A 23372-nucleotide genomic window follows, 5' to 3' on the forward strand; every position below is an offset into this window, starting at 1 on the left:
TGGAGAGAGAAGAGAGTGGTTAGCCACCATTCGTATGTCTCAAAACAGTGTATCCTAAAGGAAATCAATCCTGAATACTCATTGGAAGGACTGATGCTGAAGCTGAAGCTCCAAGAGCTGACTCATTGGAAAAGACCCTGATGCTGGGAAAGACTGAAGGCAGGAGGAGAGGGGGACGACAGAGGATGAGATGGTTGGATGGCATCACTGACTCAATGGACATGAGTTTGAGCAAACTCTGGGAGACAGTGAAGGACAGGGAAGCCTGGCATGCTGCAGTCCATGGGGTTGCAAAGAGTCGGACACGACTGAGCAACTGAACAGCAATAATATGTCTGAAAGCTTTTGCAAAAGCTCCCTGCATTCCTATTCCCAGCAGAGTCTCCTTTGAATATGCACATTCATGTCAATCACCATGAGATCAGTTCAAACCTGAAGAGAGAGACTCCTATAAGCCACATCTTAACCCACCATGTGTTCTCTCCAGGTGGAAGATTTGCGAGGTCTAATCTTCACATACCTCCAAATTCAGCCCACTTTCAGTTTGGTATTCCTGTCATATGGAGCCACACGGAGCCTCAGCAGGAACTGGCTAATGTGTTCCTGGTGGCATTTTCTTTGATTTCTTCCTGTGCAACATAAATCACTGGCAGTTCCAGAAGCCAGAGAAGGTGGGTGTAAAGGCTTAGTCAGAAAGCTTGGGGCTGCGAGGGGAGCCTGAAAGATAGGGATCTGTGAGTGCCTCCCTAGTTAGCAACTCTTTCAGTGAACCACTTACTGGAGTCTATCTGACAGCGTTTTGCAGTAATGAAGACACAGCCATAGCAACCAGACGACAAAGAGAACCACAGCCTTCTGGAACAGGGCTGCAAGTCTCTGAAGAGATATTACCACTGTGGAGCTTCCATTTCTTTCTGCATTTGTTTCCTTTCGGTAGCTACTAGAGATAGACGTGTTTTTTCCCACACTGTCAAACTAGGCGAGTTTTGATTTACCACAGCTGGGGGCATGGGCCTAGGACTGGAATGCTGCAGTGAGCAGAAATATTCGATTACAACTATTTTTTCTCAGTCATTAAAAAATACCACCCTCAGAACATGCCTTCTTGGTGCCCAGCTAATATCTAGTGTTTTTATATTCACAATAATATTTTTACCCTTCTGCAAAAATAGGAAGTTGAGATTAAGTAGAGAAACCAAAAAGCCCTTCCCTTGATGCTGCGCTAAACTGAAAGTCCCTCATGAGCACAAGTTTCTCGCGTAACTAGGAAGCCAGGCAGTGTCCCCACTCTTGGGTTACAGGGGATGAGTTTTGGTCATGCTACTTCACTTTTACAAAAGAATAATGATGTGAGACTCCCTGCAAAAGAGGATTAAAAAATGTGACTATGTGTGGGAGGGTAACCATGGCATGAAGGCACCATTTTGGACTCACCCCTCTGGTGAAATGCAGCCTGCTGTCTCTCACCACCCACCAAAACACATGCCTGCCCTCCATGTAAAAGTGAACTGACTCCCAAGTGAACTGAAAATAGATACTCAAAAAACACGTATACAGAAATGTTCATTCAGCACTAGTCACAACAGCTAAAAGGTAGAAACTGCCTGAACGTCCATCAGTGGATGAATGGATAAACAAAATGTGGTCTAGCCACACCACGGTGTGTTACTCGGCTGTAATGGGGAATGAGGTACTGACACATGCTACAATATGCGTGACCCTCAGGACTTAAAGCTAAATGAAAGGAGCCAGACCCAAAAGATCACATGTTGTACGATTCCATTTATAGGAAATGTCCAGAAGAGGCAAATCCACAGAGACAGAAAACAGATTGGTGGCTGCCCAAAGCTGGAGGTAAAGAGAAACTGGGGGTGCCTGCTGAACGGGTCTGGGGTTTTTGTGAGGTTGATGCAAAAGTTCTGGAACTAGATAGAAATGGTGGTTTAACAACAGTGGGAATTTACTAAATGCCACTGAATTGTACACTTTCAAGTGGCCCGTTTTATGGGAATTTTACCTCAAATTTGAAAACTTCTGAGTAAAAATAGTGTCATAAGGTCACACAAAAAGTTTAGTACAAATAATGCATTCAACAATAAAATATCAAAGAATCAGTTACTATTTTTTTTAAAAGCAGCCTGTACTAGACTTACTGTGTTGATCAATGCAGAATGTATATAAATGCTGAATCCCTTTGTTTTACACCTGAAACTAGTATATATGGTATGCCAGTTATAGTTCAACAAAAAGTATATATGTACAAAATAAGACATTAAAAAAAAAAAGCAGCCTGGCAAAGCAGATGTATTCAATTCAGTTAATATTAAGTGAGCCTACTATACCTCAACTAGAGGAGGAAAGACATGGAAATAAAGCTCGCCAGGCTGTGACGGGGATGGGAACAGGGCAGGGTAAGTGGGGTTGGGGGAGTAGAGTAGAGGTAGTTGGGAGAGCTGCTTTGCCCAAAGGGCCACCAGCGTGGTGGAAGACAAATGCTGACAGCATCCCTTGGTCCAGGAGGCCACACCCTGCCTCAGCTAGAATCTCATGGAAAAATGAATTAGTAAGGCAAGAAGCTCAAAGGAGCGATAAAGGGTATAGTAAATTGGATCATAGAAAAAGCAAGAGAATTCCAGAAAAACATCTACTTCTGCTTCATTGACTATGCTAAAGTCTTTGAATGTGTGGATCACAACAAACTGTGGAAAATTCTTCAAGAGATGGGAATACCAGACCACCTGACCTGCCTCCTGAGAAATCTGTATGCAGGTCAAGAAGCAACAGTTAGAACCGGACATGGAACAACGGACTGGTTCCAAATTGGGAAAGGAGTACATCAAGGTTGTATATTGTCACCCTGCTTATTTAACTTATATGCAGAGTACATCATGTGAAATGCTGGGCTGGATGAAGCACAAGCTGGAATCAAGATTGCTGGGAGAAATATCAATAACCTCAGATATGCAGATGACACCACCCTTATGGCAGAAAGTGAAGAGGAACCTTCTTCACACAAGAAGAGCCTCTTGATGAAAGTGAAAGAAGAGAGTAAAAAGGTTGGCTTAAAACTCAACATTCGGTGGAGAGGGAGGTGGGAGGGGGGACCGGGATGGGGAATACATGTAAATCCATGGCTAATTCATTTCAATGTATGACAAAAACCACTGCAATGATGTAAAGTAATTAGCCTCCAACTAATAAAAATAAATGGAAAAAAAAAAAAAAACCTCAACATTCAAAAAACAAAGATCATGGCATCCTGGTCCCATCACTTCATGGCAAATAGATGGGGAAACAATGGAAACAGTGACAGATTTTATTTTCTTGGGCTCCAAAATCACTGCAGATGGTGACTGCAGCCATGAAATTAAAAGATGCTTGCTCCTTGGAAGAAAAGCTATGACAAACTTAGACAGCATATTAAAAAGCAGAGACATTACTTTGCTGACAAAGGTCTGTCTAGTCAAAGCTATGGTTTTTCCAGTAGTCATGTATGGATGTGAGAGTTGGACCATAAAGAAAGCTGAGTGCCAAAGAATTGATGCTTTTGAACTGTGGTGTTGGAGAAGACTCTTGAGAGTCCCTTGGACTGCAAGGAGATCCAACCAGTCCATCCTAAAGGAAATCAGTCCTGAATATTCATTGGAAGGACTGATGCTGAAGCTGAAACTCCAATACTTTGGCCACTTGATGCAAAGAACTGACTCATTTGAAAAGACCCTGATGCTGGGAAAGATTGAAGGCAGGAGGAGAAGGGGATGACAGAGGATGAGATGGTTGGATGGCATCACCAACTTGATGGACATGAGTTTGAGTAAGCTCCAGGAGTTGGTGATGACAGGGAAGCCTGGTGTGCTGCAGTTCATGGGGTCACAAAGAGTTGGACACAACTGAGCAACTGAACTGACTGAACTGAAATGCTTACAGTGTTTACAGGTAGCAAAGCTTTTCCAGCCCAAACTACTCCCAGGCTGAAGGAGGGTCTAGAGTAAGCTTGAGTACTAACAGAGAGTCAGGGCTGCTGCTCCTTGACTGGCTCACCACATGATTCTGAACTTGGTCAAGCTGTCTAACTTTCTGGGTCTCGGTTTTCTTTGCTAAGTGCTTCCCAGACTGAACTGACATCACCCATGTCTATGGAACACTCAAAACACAAAAACGCACTTAGGGTTGGAGAAAAGGCCCCTGAGAGATTAAGCAGAGTTTCTCAGACTTGAATTCCTAGGGTTTGTTAGTACTCAGATTGCTGGTCTCTATTTCCAGTTTCTGATCCAGCGAGTCTTGGGTGGAGACCTGAAAATGTTCATCTCTAACAAGATCCTCATGAGGCTGATACTTCACCACACTTTGGGAGCCAAAGATAAACTAAACTAGTTGTTATCAACACTGGCTGATCATCAGAATCACCTGGGAAGTATTTTAATAAAAAGCTACCAGGGCTTCACTCGTATGTAGTGAGCCTGGGACCCTGCCGAGTCTAGACCCTTCTGTCGAGCTCTCCATCCTGTGCTGCTTCTGAGAGGTGGGCCTGAGGCTGGGCTCTTCCGGTGGGTGGGATTCAGAAGGTGGGAGGGGTGGATGCTGGGGCTGGCTTGAGCCAGAACGAGCCGGAAATAGCTCCAGGTCAGGAATCATGGAACCATGACCCCACTCATCTTAGATAAAATGCACTGACCAATCATTGCATGTGTTCAGTACCTGAAGACGTGAGGGAGGGAGATACAATAGGACAGGAAAAATGGCTTTTGCACAGACATACTTGGGAAAGGCCTCTGGAGACTTCGCAAAATGTTCCAGACACTGTTGGTGGCAATATTTATTCCTACATTCTTTCCCCTTTTCCCAGAACTAAGTCTAAATAATAATAACAGCTTTCAAATAAAAATACCGTAGTATAAATTCTAAGGAATGAAATCCAATTTACTGGCATCTTAAAGTGTCCTGAGATGCCATTTCACGGAGTACCTGGGAAGATGACTGTTCACTGAATATTTAGCTGGTGGAAGGGAGGGAAAGAGAAGTTCCATATTCCTGGTTATTGCTTCCAAACCCAGACATCTCACAGCACAGATGCCGACCTGCGTGGCTGAGCTTGCTTAGAGCAACTCCTAACAATTATTCAGATATTTGACCTGGACTTGCCAGTTCAACCTTAAATCATCTGCTAGCACAAAAACAACAGGCAAGACGGTCCTATTGCTTGAGAATAAAACAGGATTTATTTGCTGGTGGGCAGGCACATAGAACATGGGTGTCAAGTGGTAAGCTTCTATGATGGATGGGTTATTTACAAATTCTCCCAAGAGTTAGCTTGGACCAACTGACAACCCCCCTTCTTGCCCCCAACCTTGCAATAGGACTAAACCACCTGGCTTGTCTTCTATACAAATGTGAGCGGTGCAATCATACAGCTCTTGGGCTGGCTATTAGGGGAATTCTCCCTAGCAACTTCATGTTTCATAAAAGTGCTTTTCAAGAAAAGTGCACATTCTTTGATGCCACGCTGTTCTATACTTTAGCTCCTCACAGCACTTAGCACAAGGCTGAACACAGCTCATTCACAATGTACTTTTCTTTTCCACTCAAAAGAGTACACAGCAGAGTCTTTGGATGGTTGAATTGGTTTAGTCACTAATGAGAAAGTGCTGCCTTGAATATACATCTTTAATGGTTCTACAGCAACCATATTATAGACCATGATGTCATCCCTGGATTTTTCTTGTGACTCTGAGGCTCTCTTCTTAACCCATTTTATTCTACAGCCATTGAATATAGCCTTTCTATGCCTCATGGCATAGAAGTCTCATAAAAGTGCTTTTCAAGAAAAGTGTACATGAAATTAAAAGATATTTGCTTCTTAGAAGAAAAGCTATGAAAGCTATGACAAACCTAGACAGCATATTAAAAAGCAGAGACATTACTTTGCTGACAAAGATCCATATAGTCAAAGCTATGGTTTTTCCAGTAGTCATGTATGGATGTGAGAGCTGGACCATAAAGAAGGCTGAGTGCCAAAGAATTGATGCTTTTGAACTGTGGTGTTGGAGAAGACTCTTGAGAGTCTCTTGGACTGCAAGGAGATCCAACCAGTTCATCCTAAAGGAAATCAGTCCTGAATATTCATTGGAAGGACTGATGCTGAAGCTGAAGCTCCAATACTTTGGCCACCTGATGCAAAGAACTGACTCTTTGGAAAGACCCTGATGCTGGGAAAGACTGGAGACAGGAGGAGAAGGGGACAACACAGGACAAGATTGTTGGATGGCATCACCAACCCAATGGGCATGAGTTTGAACAAACGCCAGGAGATGGTGAAGTACAGGGAAACCTGGCATGCTGCGGTCCACAGGGTTGGACACAACTGAGTAACTGAACAATGACAACATGCCTCATGGACTGAGTCAACTGGGGGCAGTGGAATGAGGGCTGACCAGGAGTCAGATCTGGGTTTGAGTCTTGGTTCAATGTTGGGTAGCTGGATGACCCCAGACCTACCAGTTAAGCTCTTTCGGTCTCTGTTTCTTTGTCTGAGAAATATACAGAACAATACCCAATTTAGCCACGACTCATACCTTCAACTTGACCATTAGCAATATGAAAGCAAAGACAGAGCCATTGGTCCCTTTGGTCAAACTCCATGTTACCTGCTGAGCATCTCAATGAGCTAAGGAAATACTTGCAGGACTGGTGTTTGGAGGAAGAAAGGGATGAAGGAAGAAATGACTCTAGGATTCAGGAGAAGTGAGAAACTCAGAATTATTTATTCCCATTTTCTTCTAGTCTGTGTTTTCATGGCCGAAGAGACAGAGGATTGCAACAATGTTTGTATGTGGCAGAGGGGCAGGTGATGTTTGTGCAAGCCCGTGGAACTCAAGAGAGGCTCAGAGATTTTGGAAATCCATCAACCTATCAGCCCCACCACCTTACTGTCCATCTCAGAATGCCGACAGGGACACTTGCCAGTGAATGATGTTTGCTAGGTATTAACAAATCATCCAAAGAATGATGTGATGTGCTAACATGTCAGATATGATTGCTGTGTTTGTTGTCAGCCCCTGTGAGGGAATTATGGGAAGATTTCTCTTAAATGGCACCGTCTAGACCATTTTCCTGCCTTTTCCTCTGTTGATAGGTCCCACGTGAAGGTTACTATGGGAAACACTCCCTACTGATCCATGAGTCATGTCTGCAGCCTGGAAGGTTCCAATAGCAACGCTATTATCCTCAGGCACAGGTCCTCTGGGATTTTATCTGAGCTGTAGAAAGACAGCCTGGTGGCAGGAAGAACATCTTATAAACAAAACTAAAAGAACCCGGTGTATATTCACTTACATTGCTAGAAAAAAATAAATCAACAAGGCTATGAGTTAGTTGGATGAGCAAAACTGACTACATTTTAAGCTCCGAAATGCTCAGGAACAATTGTGTGATGTCCATAGAGAGTTCATTTTTGAATCATTTTTTCGGACTAGTCTGCATAAAAAGTAGGTTATCATCAGGATGCAGGTAACATGAGAAGTACTAAGGTCTTTGAGAAGAGCACCATTTCGTGTCAGAATGAATGCTTAAGCAGGAGACTGTTCACTCATATACAGGAATCAGAGAGCATGCTGGTGATCAGATGTTTTCAACTAACTCTGGACTGAGAAATTGCTATGGAACACAATAATAGCAAGGAGTGGGAGAAAAATCAAGTAAGTGTCCTAGTGGATTTTTCAGAAGCAGAACTTGGGACTGGGATCTAGGTGATGGGAATTTTGGAGGCAGTACTCTCAGGAGAAAAGGAGCAATTCTCTGGAGAGGGGAGAGCTCGGAGCATCCAGGAGCTGGGGGAGGATACACCAGCCCAGCAAAGTAGGCCACATCAGTACTGACTCTTCTTGCTTACCCAAAGCCACATCCCAGTCATTGGTACTTGTTGTTCTGTTGCTCAGTGGTGTCTGACTCTTTGTGACCCCATTGACTGTAGCATGCCAGGCTTCCCTGTCCTTTGCTGTCTCCCAGAGTTTGCTCAAACTCATGTCCATTGAGTCAGTGATGCCATCCAACCATCTCATCCTCTGTTGTCCCCTTCTCCTCCTGCCGTTTCAGTCTTTCCCAGCATCAGGGTCTTTTCCAGTGAGTCGGCTCTTCACATCAGGTGGCCAAAGTACTGGAGCTTCAGCTTCAGCATCAGTCCTCATAGTAAGACACAAACCTGTCTCTCAGCCTTGCCAGTAACTCATCAAATCCACTCTTTTATAATGGCAGCACTTACCATTGCACCATCCTTTATAAAGCACTTTCAGAGCTATGATCTCATATCATGACCACCATAATCCTGGGACATAGACAAAGGCCAACATCTGTGTGCCTGTGACGTGGAGCCTGAGAGAGTGATCCAGCCCAAGGTCACACACCTGGAAGTAACAGAGTTGAGACTAAACCTAATTCCCGGGGTACCACCTCTTTTATGGGTCAGAAGAGGTATTGAATAGTAAGCTACCATTTAGCCTTGTATGTCTACTGATCACAAGGTCAGTGTCATCGATTTGGTTTTGTCCTATGTCCCTCGTATGAGGACCTCCATTTAAGCCTAAGGAATATTAAATATTCCTCAAGGAATATTTTTGCTCAAGGAATATTTAAGTTCATTGTCATGTATTGCTGGCCCTGGTATGGGATTTCTGGTTTTCTTTCTAACTTTTGATACCAACTCTTCGTAACAAGAGAAAAATAGTCTATTTTTATTAAAATGACTCAAATGTCTCTGGAAACATTTACAAGGCTTGGAATGTTTTAATAATTTCCTGATCTGGATGCAGCAAGGCATTTGAATGAAATAGCTAATATGAAATTCCTCCTCATTGTGGAGTTTAACTTTTGCTTTATATTATTCTTATGTTTCAATTTAATCACAGCTGAGCCACAGATGATCACATGAGCTGAGTTTGTGATCCTTTCCTTCACCATTCAGATTTATAGGGAGTTTTCTCTCCTTTTCATCTCACCTTCTTCCTCCATCCTCTCCAGCCTCACAACTTTTCTCATTATCTAATGGTGTCCTGCCCTGGTGTCTGGATATCCAGTTCAGTTCAGTTTAGTCGCTCAGTCGTGTCCGACTCTTTGCGACCCCATGAATCGCAGCACGCCAGGCCTCCTTGTCCATCACCAACTCCCGGAGTTTACTCAAATCCATGTCCATCCAGAGCCTGTTCCAAATCCTCCCATGGAATGTTCCTACCTTTCATGAGGTCACCTACACAAGGGCACCATGAGGGTGGGACAGAAGACAGTGGTTCAAGGTCACAGTCCACTTCGCACTGACATTATGATTATATAGCAGGAAAGAACATGGGTGCTTACAACTGCGCATATCCTTTGATCAAGCAATTGTACTTTTTATAGCTATGCTACAGAAACAATTAGAGATACGCCCAAAGGTTGTTTACCACTGCAATTTTTACAAGAAAAAACAATTGTTCAGAGACTCCTCAGCCTCCAATAAAAAGAAGAATGGCAATAAAAAAATATAGCCAGATGATAAAAGAAGACTCATTTCAAAGTGTGTATCAGAATCCCCCAGAAGGCTTGTAAAACCAAACACAAATTGCTGTGCGTCATTCCCCCAGTTTCTGATTAGGTAAATCTAGGATGGAGTCTGGGATTTTGCATTTCTACCATGTTTCAGGGTGATGCTGATGCTCCAGGGACCACATTTTGGGAACCACCACTTGCCATACAAGAACATGTCATGGGATATGGTCTCTATCTATTAGTCCGAAAAGGCAATTTATGTGGCAAAAATGACTTTAAATCTATTTTGGTAAATCAACACCAATATTTTAAAAGCTGAATGGTAGTTAACTCTATGTTATAGCTGAGTGGTAGGATGGGTTAGGCAGGGAGCAGTATTTCCCTGCCTCCCTCAATTTTGGCATTGACTCATAACTCATTGGAGAAGGAAATGGCAATCCACTCCAGTATTCTTGCCTGGGGAATCCCATGGGCAGAGGAGCCTGGCAGGTTACAGTCCATGAGGTAGCAAAGATGAGTACACAGCACAAAACTCATAGATCTGGGCTGAAATCCCTTTTCAATCTCACCCGCTGTATATGACACCAAGCGAATTAGCTAACCCTCAACAGCCACAGCTTCCCCACTTAGAAACAGATATAACAACACTACTTACTTCGAGGAGATATTTTGACTGTTAATGGAAATAATATAGCACTCATGTACACATTCATTTAACAAATATCTGTGCAATTCCTACGGTGTCCTGGGCACTGGAGCTGGGGAAAGAAAGTGAAATGATAAAGAAGACTCAGTGTCTTAACTTCACACACATCAAGTTTATCAAATGCACAAAACATTCACCCACCTGCTCCCACTCCCCTATCCTTTCTCTGTGTGGACATATTGGGGTGGCCAAAGAGTTCATCTGGGTTTTTCTGTAATACCTTATGGAAAAAAGATATTATGGAATATATCCATAATATTTCCATAAGGTATTACAGAAAAACCTAGCAAACTTTTTGGCCACCCCGATACTTCAGTGAAAGCACATCTTAAAATAATCCCCATTTTCCCAATTTCTGATTTATGAGGGCTCAATGTTTTCTCCATTTCCATTTGCTGCATGAACTGTGACCCTATCTCAACCTGGGGGAAGTGTTCCTGCTGCTTTACAGAGGGCCTGGGAGAGTTAAAATGTCCAGAGCCCTGAAGGCAAAAGGAGTGTGGATCGTTATCAAGCTCTCCACCTGAGAGAAAAGTGCACTCCAAGAGACACGTGCCCAAGAACCTGGATATAAATGCTCCTCATTCCATCAATGAAGGAAGGTACAGGAGGCAGCCTTCATGCTATGTTGTTGTTGTTCAGTTGCCCAGTCATGTCCACTTTTTTACAACCCCATGGACTGCAGCACACCAGGCCTCCCTGTCCCTCACCATCTCCCAAAGTTTGCCCAAGTTCATGTCCATTGCATTGGTGATGCCATCCAGCCATCTCATCCTCTGACCCTCTTCTCCTTCTGCCCTCAATCTTTCCCAGCATCAGGGACTTTTCCAATGAGTCAGCTGTTCATATCAGGTGACCAAAATACTGGAGTTTCAGCTTCAGCATCAGTCCTTTCCAACGAGTATTCAGGGTTGATTTCCCTTAAGACTGACTGGTTTGATCTTCTTGCTGTCCAAGGGACTCTCAGGAGTCTTCTCCAGCACCACAGTTCAAAGGCATCAATTCTTCAGCACTCTGCCTTCTTTATGGTCCAGCTCTCACAACTGTACGTGACCACTGGGAAGACCATAGCCTTGACTATACGGACCTTTGTTGGCAGAGTAATGTCTCTGTTTTTCAACACACTGTCTAGGTTTGTCATCACTTTCCTGCCAAGAAGCAATTGTCTTCTGATTTCATGGCTGCAGTCACCATCTGCAGTGATTTTAGAGCCCAAGAAGAGGAAATCTGTCACTACTTCCACCTTTTCCCCCTCTATTTGCCATGAAGTAATGGGGCCGGATGCCATGATCTTAGTTTTTTAATATTTAGTTTTAAGCCGGCTCTTTCACTCTCCTCCTTCACCCTCATCAAGAGGCTCTTTAATTCTTCTTCACTTTCTGCTATTATGGTGGTATCTGAGGTTGTTGATGTTTCTCCCACTTATCTTAATTCCAGCTTGTAACTCATCCAGCCCAGCATTTCTCATGATGTGCTCAGCATACAGGTTAAACAAACAGGGTGACAGCAGACAGCCCTATTGTACTCCTTTCTTAATCTTGAACCAATCAGTTGTTCCATACAGGGTTCTAACTGTTGCTTCTTGACCCACATACAGGTTTCTCAGAAGACAGGTAAGTGGTCTTATATTCCCATCTCTTTAAGAGCTTTCCACAGTTTATTATGATCCACACAGTCAAAGGCTTTGGTGTAGTTGATGAAACAGAGGTAGATGTTTTTCTGGAATTCCCTAGCTTTCTCTGTGATCCAGCAAATGTTGGCAATTTGATCTCTGGTTCCTCTGCCTTTTCTAAACCCAGCTTGGACATCTGGAAGTTCTTGGTTCATGTAATGCTGAAGCCTAGCATGCAAGATTTTGAGCATGACCTTACTAGCATGGGAGATGAGTGCAACTGTCTGATGGTTTGAACATTCTTTAGTACTACCCTTCTTGGGAACTGGGATGAGGATTGACCTTTTCCAGTCCTGTGGCCACTGCTGGGTCTTCCAGATTTGCTGACATAATGAATGTAAAACCTTGATGGCATCATCCTTTAGGGATTTGAATAGTTCTGCTGGAATTTCATCACATCCACTAGCTTTATTAACAGCAGTGCTTCCTAAGGCCCACTTGACTTCACTCTCCAGAATGTCTGGCTCTGGGTGGCTGACCACACCATTGCAACAATTCGGTTCATTTAGATCTTTTTTATACAGTTCTTCTGTGTATTCTTTCCATCTATTCTTGATCTCTTCAGCATCTACTAGGTCTCTACCATTTCTGTCCTTTATTGTGCCCATCTTTGGGCAAAATGTTCCCTTGATATCTCCAATTTTCCTGAAGAGATCTCTAGTCTTTCTGTTGCTTTCTTCTAATTTTATACACTGTTCACTGAAGGAGGCCTCCTTGTGTCTCCCTGCTGTTCTTTGGAAATCTGCATTTAGTTGGATATACCTTCCCCTTTCTCCCTTGCTTTTCACTTCTCTTCTTTCTTTAGCTATTTGTAAGGCCTCCTCAGACCCAAGGCAAAACAAGGGCTTGAGACCCTGGGGCCATGTTATCTAAAATCACACAGCCCAGGGGTGCGCAGACCACCAGGGTCAGGATTCATCCCAGAGGTATTCTCCTAATAGAGTGTCTTGGAGCTGTGGTTCTGAAGAGACTGGCCTGTCCCATGTCTAGTGGGAGATGCCCCCAGGAGACGGTTTATGGCCGCGGAGCCTGGCTTTCTCGGCCTCCTCCTTGGCCAAGCCTCCGGCTTTCTCTCTTGATAATTATGTTTACTCAACCTGCAGCGCACTAGGTGGTGCTGCGGGCGGTGGGTGTGTTTCACTGCCCTCACTCTCACCTCTGGGCCTCTAACTAAAAAAAGAAAACCAGGGGGAGGAGGGAGAGGAAGCTGGATCAAATCTTCTGGAAAATCAACCCATAAAACTGCAGGAGAAAAAGAAAAATGAAGTAATGACTCTATTTTAGAAGGAGAGCCTTTTTTTTTTCCCCCTAGGTATCTTAGGCTTTGTGTTTCCTGGCATTTCTTAAACTTCCAGAAGAAAGTTGTAAAAATGCTCACCAAAGGTCACCATGCAAGAAAGGAAACACAACTCATAAGACAGGGGTCAATAAAAATCAAGGTGGATGTAAATTCTGTGCATGCTTATGCTCCTACGCTCTGTCGTGTCCAACTCTCTGCGACCCCATGGACTGTAGCCCGCCAGGCTCCTCTGCCCATGGGATTCTCCAGGCAAGAATACTGGAGTGGGTTGCCATTTCCTCCTCCAGGGGATCTTCCTGATCCAGGGATTGAACCCAAGTCTCCTGTGTCTCCTGCATCTCCTGCATTGGCAGGCAGATTCTCTACCACTGAGCCACCTGGGAAACCTGTAAATTCTACGGCATTTCCATTAAAGGGACTATTAATATCTAAGTGGAAACTACAGCATGAAAGTCACCTCCATCATACAACTTTATGAAAGACAGAATCTACTCTGCAAGTCCTCTAGAAGACAATTAACATACACTTTTGGTTCATCTTTCAACAATTCTGTCCAGTAGGTATGTTAAGTCTTCTCATACACACTAAACTGATGAGAAAGCCAAGACAGGGTGGATACAGCTCTGAGGACATGGTAGACACACAACTGAAATCAGATTCTTGCACCTCCAAAGCTTATGTCAAGAACTGCAATTCTGTGTCTGCCTGCTCAGTCAGCACTGCATGCTGAACCTTTGCTAAGGTCACAGGACTTCAAACACTGAGAAATGAATGGGGTCAACTCAAGTTGGGAGCCTGGGGAAGGCAGTGAGTCTGTCTGTGGTTTCCTCTGCCTGAGCTGCCCTGCGGCCTTTTGGTTTTGTTCACTGCCACATTCCAAAGGACTTTCTGACTGCAGGCGTGGGTCAGCAAAATGTTGACTGAGGAGCTGGGGCCAACTGTGGGCAGTCACACCCCTCAAAACCTCAGATTACAACAGAACATTAGCACACAGTCTCCTGCGGACTGCCGGTCTGCAATCTAGCAAGCTGCTGGGTGAAGAGGAGGCCACCTCTGCCTTGCGTGCATGGCCAAAGCTTGCTGCTAGAAAGACAAATCCTTGGAGATCTCTTTATTGAAACATCGGGGTTTTCCTTTGATTGCTGAAGCTTTTCATGACATAGGGCTTTGGGAGAATTATGAGGGGATTTCAGAGACCAAGAGCTATGAATTCCCCTTCCGCTGGACTGTAGACACCATACCTTATGTGTGGCCCCGTGAATAATTCTACAATGCTTAGCAATAAGCAAAAGGAAGACATGTCCTTTCAAAGTCATACTGAACCACTGTGTGCTAAGCCAAGCGTATTTCATTTTCTACGGAAATGCATCTTTGCTTGACTTATTATTTACCACTGATTAGGACTGGACTCTACCAAGTTGGATATTAACATGTGGACTGATAAGTTACAAATTATTTTTGTCCAGTAGAGTTGCAAATGATTTCACTTTGGTGAAAAAGATAGCTTCAAAAGTTACAGTTTTATTGATGTGTACAACATAAAGCCATTCTGTATTTAACTTGGCAATCATATTTTAACATTGTTTTTTCCACTGACATATATCCAGCCTCTCCTGTATACCATTTCCTCATTAATGAATTAAAATACGGCTTTGATGCTCACCATATATTTGTATTAAGATCCTATTTCTAGCTTTTCAGTGTTTCCTTTGGCAGTGCTTGGGCAATTCTTAGGGAGAGAAGCAACTGTAGTTTAAGGAATTTAGCAATGTGAAGATTATGAAGTGCAAGGAGGAAAATCCTGCTGGGAGTATATATGCTATTTAACTTGATCCTTGCCTATAGCTGTCCATAAACACTGTCTAGAAGCTATTCCTTACAGTGTGTTGATGTTGGACTCCAGAACAAAATCAAAATGAACAAAACAATGCATAATGAGAAAGCCCTATGCAAACAAGTAGATGAACAGAGAAATCATTTTTGAAATGAAATGGAACCTGGTGGTGATGGCCACCCAGAGAGCACCCTTCTTGCTTCTAAATTCTGTCTTTGTACAGGTACTTGCTTTCTCCCCAAGCCTCGAGCCTATTTTCAAGGTCCCATGCATTGGATGGAATTTCCTGTGCAAAGAAAAACAAACTGCCTCAAGTATATTTTACCTTAACTTCCATAACAATCATTGCAAAGATTCAGTGACTTCTCGAATGGATACCAACCTCAGACAACATTTTCTTGTCCCATTTGAGGCCTTGAGTCTACCAGCAGGGACTCGGTATCACCCAGGTTCTAGAAACAGTTGCTTGCAATCTAGTAATAGAAGATTATATGTGTATTTCTTTCTTTTAACCATCTTGGTAGTGGAGCTGACAGAGTCTGGGGAGAGAATTTGTTGAGAAATAAACAAATATGTCCTACTATTTATGGTGTGTGTGTACGCAAAAGAGGGCTCTTGTTTGAGGCTACCCTTCAGTTTTGGCATTTCTCCTGAAACTTACACAGAGACTAGACTGTGTGTTTTGTTGATAAATTTGTTATAAAAATAGTAACCATCTAGACTGCATCATTACATGAGTTCCTGCAGTCTCTGACCACACGTTTCCATGGCTAAGGCAGTTTCATGTGGGGAGGTTGGGAGTATCAGAACAATTGGATTAACTGGAATGATGATATTCCTCCCAGAATAACGCCTAACCCCTGAGATTTCCAGGAAAATTTCCGCCAAATGGGTCATGGGAAAGAACTCTGGGATAATCCATGTCAGAGTTCTGCTATGTAGTCTGTAAGCAACTTACAAATGCCTGTAAATAATGAGTCCATGTGCCAATATTATCATTTGTGTCTGCGATCCATTGACTGTCTCTGTCATATTCTAGATTCTCAAATATTTTGCCTCTCCCTCAAAGAAAAATACTATGAACTATACACATAACCATATTTCTTTAAGTCATTGGTGTTGCTTAAATACAGGGCCTTCCTTTCTCTCTCACTTCAAGTAATAGTCTGTGTATTATGTTATAGTCTTACATGCCAAGTGGTAGGAAGTCACATATATGGCAGAGAATCTGAATTGTGTCTGTTCTAAGGCAATGGGTTCATCTGTCTTTTCCCTAATGTTCTCAGATCACTGGCCCACCAGTGTAGTAACTTATTTTAAAAAGATTCTATAAAACTTTTTTGATACATAAATTTAAAAAATAAACAACAACAACAAGAAATTACTACACTGTTGGTGGGAATGTAAACTGGTACAGCCACTATGGAGAACAGTATGGAGGTTCCTTAAAAAACTAAAAATAGAACTACCATCCATCCATGTATGTGTGTACTCAGTCACCTCCAACTCTTTGCGACCCAATGGATTGTAGCCTGTCAGGCTCCTCTGTCCATAGGATTTTCTACAGGAGAGAATATTGGAATGGGTTGCCATTTCCTTCTCCAGGGGATCTTCCTGACCCAGGGATTGAACCCATGTCTCTTGCATCTCCTGCATTAGCAGGCAGATTCTTTACCACTAATGCCACCTGGGAAGCCTAGAACAGCCATATGATCTATGAGAGGCAATTCCACTCCTGGGCATATATCCAGAAAACTCTAATTTGAAAAGATACATGTACCCTAATGTTGATTGCAGCACTAATTACAATAGCCAAGACTTGGAAGCAACCTAAGTATCTGTCGACAGAGGGATGGACAAAGATGTGGTACATATATATAATGGAATATTACTTGGCCATAAAAAAGAATGAAATAATGCCATTTACAGCAACATGGATGGACCTAGAGATTATCATACTAAGTGAAGTAAGTCAGAGAGAGAAAGACAAATATGATATCACTTATATGTGGACTCTAAAAAGATGATGAATGAACTTATTTACAAAACAGTAACAGACTCACAGACATAGAAAACAAACTTATGGCTACCAAAGGGGAAAGGGAGGGAGAGATAAATTAGGAGTTTGGGATTAACATATATACACTACTATATATAAAATAGATAATCAACAAGGACCTACTGTATAGCACAGGGAACTCTACTCAATATTCTGTAATAACCTATATGGGAAAAGAATCTGAAAAAGAATGAATATATGTATATGTATAACTGAATCACTTTGCTGTACACCTGAAACTAACACAACATTGTAAATCAACTAAACACCAACATAAAAAATTAAATTAAACATTTTAAATTAATTAATTAAGTTAATTAAAAGAAGAAATTAAAGATAAATAAACATTGAAATAAATTTTAATTTAAAAATTTAAAAAAGACACTAGATTGATCTGACATTATTCCTTCCAAAGGGTCATCACTGGATGCCGATGACAACTGGCTTTTCCATTAAGAGCTCAGAAATCAAACCTTCAATAATTGTGTTAGACTCTTACCCACTGGTCAAAGGTATTCAGAATCCAAAGTTTGACCTTCAGTTTTCTGGTGCTTATTCCATTCTTTCTGAGTCCTCAATGGTGAGTTAGAGGGCTCAGGCTAAATTTTCTCAGTTCCGTAAGATATCTCTTGCCCCAATAAAGAGATTTGAAAATCTTTACAAATACTATCATTCATAAATTTTGAGAATTCTTGGAAAATCAAACCACTTTCAAGTATACCATATGATTCTCATGAAAACTTTATAAATCTCTTGTCTGCCTCATAAAGTAATATTCCTACATACTCCTGTTGAATACTTCCTTCTCTTGGCTAGAGACAGGAGACTTTCCTCTTTTCTAAGGCTTTCTTTTTTTTTTTTTTTTCTGCTGGCACCACATGGCATGCAGGATCTGGTCCTCACCAGGGATCTAATTTGTGTCCCCTGCAATGGGAGAACAGATTCTAAACCTCTGGACCACCAGGGAAGTCCTTTTAAGGCTTTTTAAAATTAACATAACCATGTTAGTTCTTTTGTTTGCCTTTCTGATCTAGGACATAATAATTGCTCTCCCTGTTGTCTTCTTTTTAGACAATATTCTCTTAAAAAATTAACTGGCAGTATGAGATGGCTGTGTGCCTTGTTACATATTCCCCAAGGCATAGTATACTGAAAAATGAAAATCTGGTTGTGAAATGGCTTTTGACCATATTTTTCTTAAAATGGGACAATCAATTACATAATCATCTCTGGCACAACTTCTGACTCCTTTTGCAATATCATTCTTTATATGACTCAATCATGAAAAATAATGGTCAACATCATTTTTCCACAGCCACCCACCTCCCATGTGGAATGAAATCACCAAGGGCTGTTAGATCAAAACGCTCCAGACTTTTTGGAGACCTTACCATTCACCAAAATCTCCTAACAGCCTCCCCACTCTTTTTTTTCTAGCACTTTAAGATGAAAGGGTAAAAACAAAACAAAATACACCATGTTATAATGGAAGCCTTCTCTGTTCTAATCGAATTTGTACTTCAATAAATTCTTCAAATTTCCTTTAAATTTTCCGAAGAAATGTAGCGTAACACTGCTTTCATGCTGGACCAAAAGTCTTTGTAAGTTTTTTCCCCATGCAAAAGGCTTACATGCCTGTCTGTCCATTTGGTTTCTTAGACTTCATAATTCTTAAGATACTTGCTTCTGGTTAGTAATGTCTTGGCCCTATAAAGACCCACGGAAGGATTCTCTTATTGTGAAACTTCCACACAGCATAGTTTTTGTGTTCCATTTTCTGAAATGACCAGAGACACTGGTTGCATTCAGAGTTGTGTGCTAACCCTTCTTGTTTTCTCCTTAAGTTGGCTCATCCCAATGGTGTACCCTCCATGAAGGGAGGGTCTACTTCTCTTGCTTCTGCTGTATCTCTAATACCTAGCCCATGCATGTGTGTGTGCTGTTGCTGAGTCGTGTCTGACTCTTTTGTGACTCCATGGACTGTGTAGCCCACCAGGCTCCTCTGTTCATAGGATTTCTCAGGTAAGAATATTCGAGTAGGTTGCCATTTAGACCAACTGGCTTGCCAGTTCGACCCAGGGGTCAAATCTGCATCTCTTGCATCTCCTGCCTTGGCAAGAGGAGTCTTAACCACTGCGCCACTTGGGATGCCCATATACCTAGCCCAGTGCCTAGTATATAGTAGTCCTCAATCTCCGTTTGTTGAGACAAAGAATTAGTCCCTTCCCTGAAGATCACGTGTGCGGGGGGGATGGGGGGGTGGGATGAATTGGGAGATGCAGATTGACACATATGCACTACTATGCATAAAATACAGAACTAATGAGAACCTACTGTATAGCACAAGGAACTTTACTCAATGCTCTGCGGTGACCTAAATGGGAAAGAAATAAAAAAAAGAGTATGTACATATGACTGTATATGACTGATTTGTATATGAAAAAGTATATACATATGATACATATATGTATACATATAACTGATTCACTTTGCTGTGCAACAGAAACACAGCATTATAAATCAACTCTACTCCAATTAAAAAAAAATCATGTATAGAGTATGAGCCACTAATTTGTTTAAAGGGTCTCTTCTCCGGGCCAGGGTCTAGAAACATGGATCTGCAGATTTTTGAGTGTCCTATATACCTCTGGATATGCAGTGAAGGCCACAGACATTCTGCACAGGAAGGGTTTAAATGTCCATGTTCAAAGGGCCAGCTGAGAATTCAGAGACTGACTGATTCCCTAAGTTCCACCCATGAGCTCTACCTTAAGAGCCTCTGGTCTCAACTGTTCATGAATTTGTGGTGAGACAAGGCCAGAGATGGAGGGCCCAGAAAGGGGACCTCCCGAGTGGCGGGGATCTGAGGAGCTAAAACAGAGACTTGGAGGTCACTGATGGCCAGTGAAGGCCACAGACAGATGGTAAAGTGTTGGGATCAAGGAGAAAGTTGAAGAAACTTTATTGAGGAAGAAAATGTGAGATTAGCCTTACTCAGCACAGAGATATTCATTCAAACAAACACTGTAAGCAAGATTCTTGGGGTGCCCTGGAGTTGAGATCTGGTGTTTACAAAAAGGAAACAGAGATCTGAAACTGCCTAGGACTTGGGGCCCAACACCCAAGTGGCTTCTCCTTCCAGAGTCCAGGCTGAGGGAGTCACCAGCCCTGGACTGTCCATGGAGAATGAGAAGGGGAAACAGTTAGCAGGGTAAAGGAAAATCTAACTCAATTTGTCAGTTTCATTGAGCATCTACATTGTCTTGACTAGGCTAGGAGCTAGGGATAAAGCAGGGACACTTTCCTCGTGGAGCTCCAATGGCCGCCTGTCCTGCATACATATCAGAAGTCAGGAGAAGAGTGACCCACGCTTCACACTGAGCCACGCTACAAGGATTGACATTAGCAGTCCTGTGCACCCCACAGTGCCCACACAGAAGAGCAATGGTAAGCAATTAGGAGCAACTGTGCTCCCCAGGGGACATCAGGCCATGTATGAAGACAGCTTGTGTTGTCACACCTGGAGGAGCAGGAGATACTTCTGGCATCTAGTGTGTGCGAATGTAAATTGGTACAACCACTGTGGAGAATAGGATGGAGGTTCTTTAAAAACTAAAACTAGCACTAGCATGTGTACGTGAAAGTGTTAGTCACTCAGTCATGTCCAACTCTTTGCAATTCCATGGACTGTAGCCCACCAGGCTCCTCTGTCCATGGAATTCTCCAGGTAAGAATACTGGAGTGGGTGGCCATTCCCTTCTCCAGGGGATCTTCCCAACCCAGGGATCAAACCCGGGTCTCCTGCATTGCAGGCAGATTCTTTACCATCTGAGCCAACAAGAAAGCCCTGCAGAACTTCCATATGATCCAGCAATCCCACTCCTGGATATATACCCAGAGAAAACCATCATTTGAAAAGATACATGCACTCTATGTTCACTGCAGCATTATTAACAATAACCATGACATGGTGCGAGGCAGTGCCCAACATGAACGGTTCAGCCCAAGAAATCAACAGTGCTGAGGATGACGAGACCTGTACGCAAGTAAAGGGCTCTGTACACGTTTGTGCACTGTTTCCTGCTTTGCCTGACACACTCAGGGAATGAGGGTTATGACCATGAGAAAAACAAACAAGGAAAATGCATGTTTCCCAGACACAGTCTTCAGAGGAGGAATTTCACTGGCTAACCGGTGCTGTGAGGGTGGAAAGTTGTGCAAGGTGCAATGAAACAGTGCTGGGAGCTCTGTGTTTGGGGTAAATTTCATCGGAAGGTGGACGCAGGGAATATGTGACATTTAAAATCAGCCTGAGTCAAACCTCATCAGACCAGAAGGGTAACTCTCGTGCAACAGACACCACAGACCTCATCCTGAGCTCAGGAGAAATGGCTTTTGCATTGTGTGTGTCCCTGCCTCCCCCCAGCAGTGCAGCCAATTGGGAGATATTGGGATGCTCTTCCTTCTGCATGATCGCCACATGGGCAGGAATTCGAAGGGCCTGGAATTCTGAACTACTGTAGCCCATAAGGCCAAATTGCATGTCTATATTTGAAGATAGCTGCGCTTCAATTTCATTCAGCTTTCTTCAAAGCACTGAGTCACTGAAAGTGAGAAAGACGTTGCCAACTGAATGTACCTCCTTTGTTTCTATTTTATGAACTGGCAGTGAAACAGACAGTGAAGAGGTTGGCCCTTAAAACACTGCCGATTTGCTCACTTACAGGTCCTGCCCGTTTTTTCTTTCCTCTAGGACACTCTCTGCTTTTACTGTCAGACCACCCAGGGAGGTCCTTGATTCCGCAGGGAGTTGTGGCAGAATTTGAATTCTTGGGAGCATGGTCCCATAGCCGGGGAAGCTACAGGTGTCGGAGGCCAGAAAGCTGGTGCGGAGTGCTTTAGTGGGGTCCCAGCTGTGACCTTCACCCTCACTCACTCTCTTCGTCTTTTGACAAAGTCTTTATGTCCCACTGTTCCTGTCAAAGGTGCAACAGGACACAAGCCATATCCGAAGAGGAGCTAACCAGTGCTCCTCCCCACCATCACATCCAATACGTGATGCAAAGAGCCGACTCATTAGAAAAGACTCTGATGCAAGGAATGGTCGAGGGCAGGAGGAGAAGGGGATGAGAGGATGAGATGGTTGGATGGCATCACCGACTCAATGGACATGAGTTTGAGCAAACTCCGGGAGATGGTGAAGGACAGGGAAGCCTGGCGTGCTGCAGTCCATGGGGTCACAAAGAGTTGGACATGACTGAGCAACTGAAAAACCACCACCATTAGATGTACTGGCTGCCAGGTCTGCGGGCATCCTCCCATGTTCTGCAAGCCGGTGCCCTTCCATCCCATCACCCCACCTCCTGAAGGAGTGCAGGCCACTGAAAGTGGTTCTGAGTCACTGTGATTTTAATGGATACAACATCTGGCCCTAAAGTGATTATAATTCTTATGTTTTTTTACTGACCCTCTCCCCAGATAATCTCTTTTGGGAGAAATAAATTAATTTTATGAGGTCACAAAAAGATGGTCTGGTTAATAAACTTACTCTGTATCTACGATCTGTCAGATGAACTATTATGTGATGGTTTACAGAAGCCTCAAAAGAAGAATCTCAGACCAAAAAGCCCATGTATCTCATTTGAAGTTAGTGCTACAAAGGGAAGGACCACACAAAGGAGGTGTTTAGAGAAAATGAATTTGGTAACTTCAGAGAAATTCCTACAGCAAGGTTGTGGAGGTTAATGAGCCCATGCATAGTGACAGTAGAAGGCAAGTTGATAGGTGACTGTGCAAAATAAAGGTAAGTTTAGAATATCTAATAGAGGATGAGAATAATCATGCAATCTCAAAAGCATATGTGTACCTAAGATGCAAGTTATAAAGATAAATGCTACACTGAAATCAGTTTCTGAGCTGTGAATGGAATTCCTCCATGAAAAAACATCTCCACTACATTCTTGTAGCTACATGAATGAACCAAAGGTTTAAAGAGCCTCACTATGAGCCCTCATTATCATTATTACTAGAGTAAAAGTACATAGTTTAGGAGGTTTCCATGAAAGGAATCATTCAGAATATACTCCTTTGCAGAAAATGACAGCTTACGTTTCCAAACTCTTATTATGACTATGGTCAGCCTTTGGAGATAAAAGAAATAAATACAAGATGAGGGGCCACTAAAGGAATTCAAACAAATAGGGAAATTCAGCTACTTGAAGTTGACACAGGAAGTGGATGGTTTCACATTCACAAACTAAACAGCCCTAGAAAATGAGCATGTAT

General features: G+C 42.8%; 1 long non-coding RNA gene across 1 annotated transcript; it reads left to right on the forward strand.

The window, feature by feature from the left end:
- The first annotated feature begins 20183 nt into the window (after positions 1 to 20183).
- On the forward strand, positions 20184 to 22606 carry LOC139033431 (uncharacterized). The gene is made up of 3 exons (XR_011486011.1): positions 20184 to 20534; positions 21033 to 21125; positions 22073 to 22606. It is a non-coding gene; the product is annotated as an uncharacterized lncRNA (long non-coding RNA).
- Positions 22607 to 23372: the final 766 nt, after the last annotated feature.

The sequence above is a fragment of the Odocoileus virginianus genome, unplaced genomic scaffold (assembly GCF_023699985.2).
Source record: "Odocoileus virginianus isolate 20LAN1187 ecotype Illinois unplaced genomic scaffold, Ovbor_1.2 Unplaced_Scaffold_6, whole genome shotgun sequence".
Classification (NCBI taxonomy): Eukaryota; Metazoa; Chordata; class Mammalia; order Artiodactyla; family Cervidae; genus Odocoileus; species Odocoileus virginianus.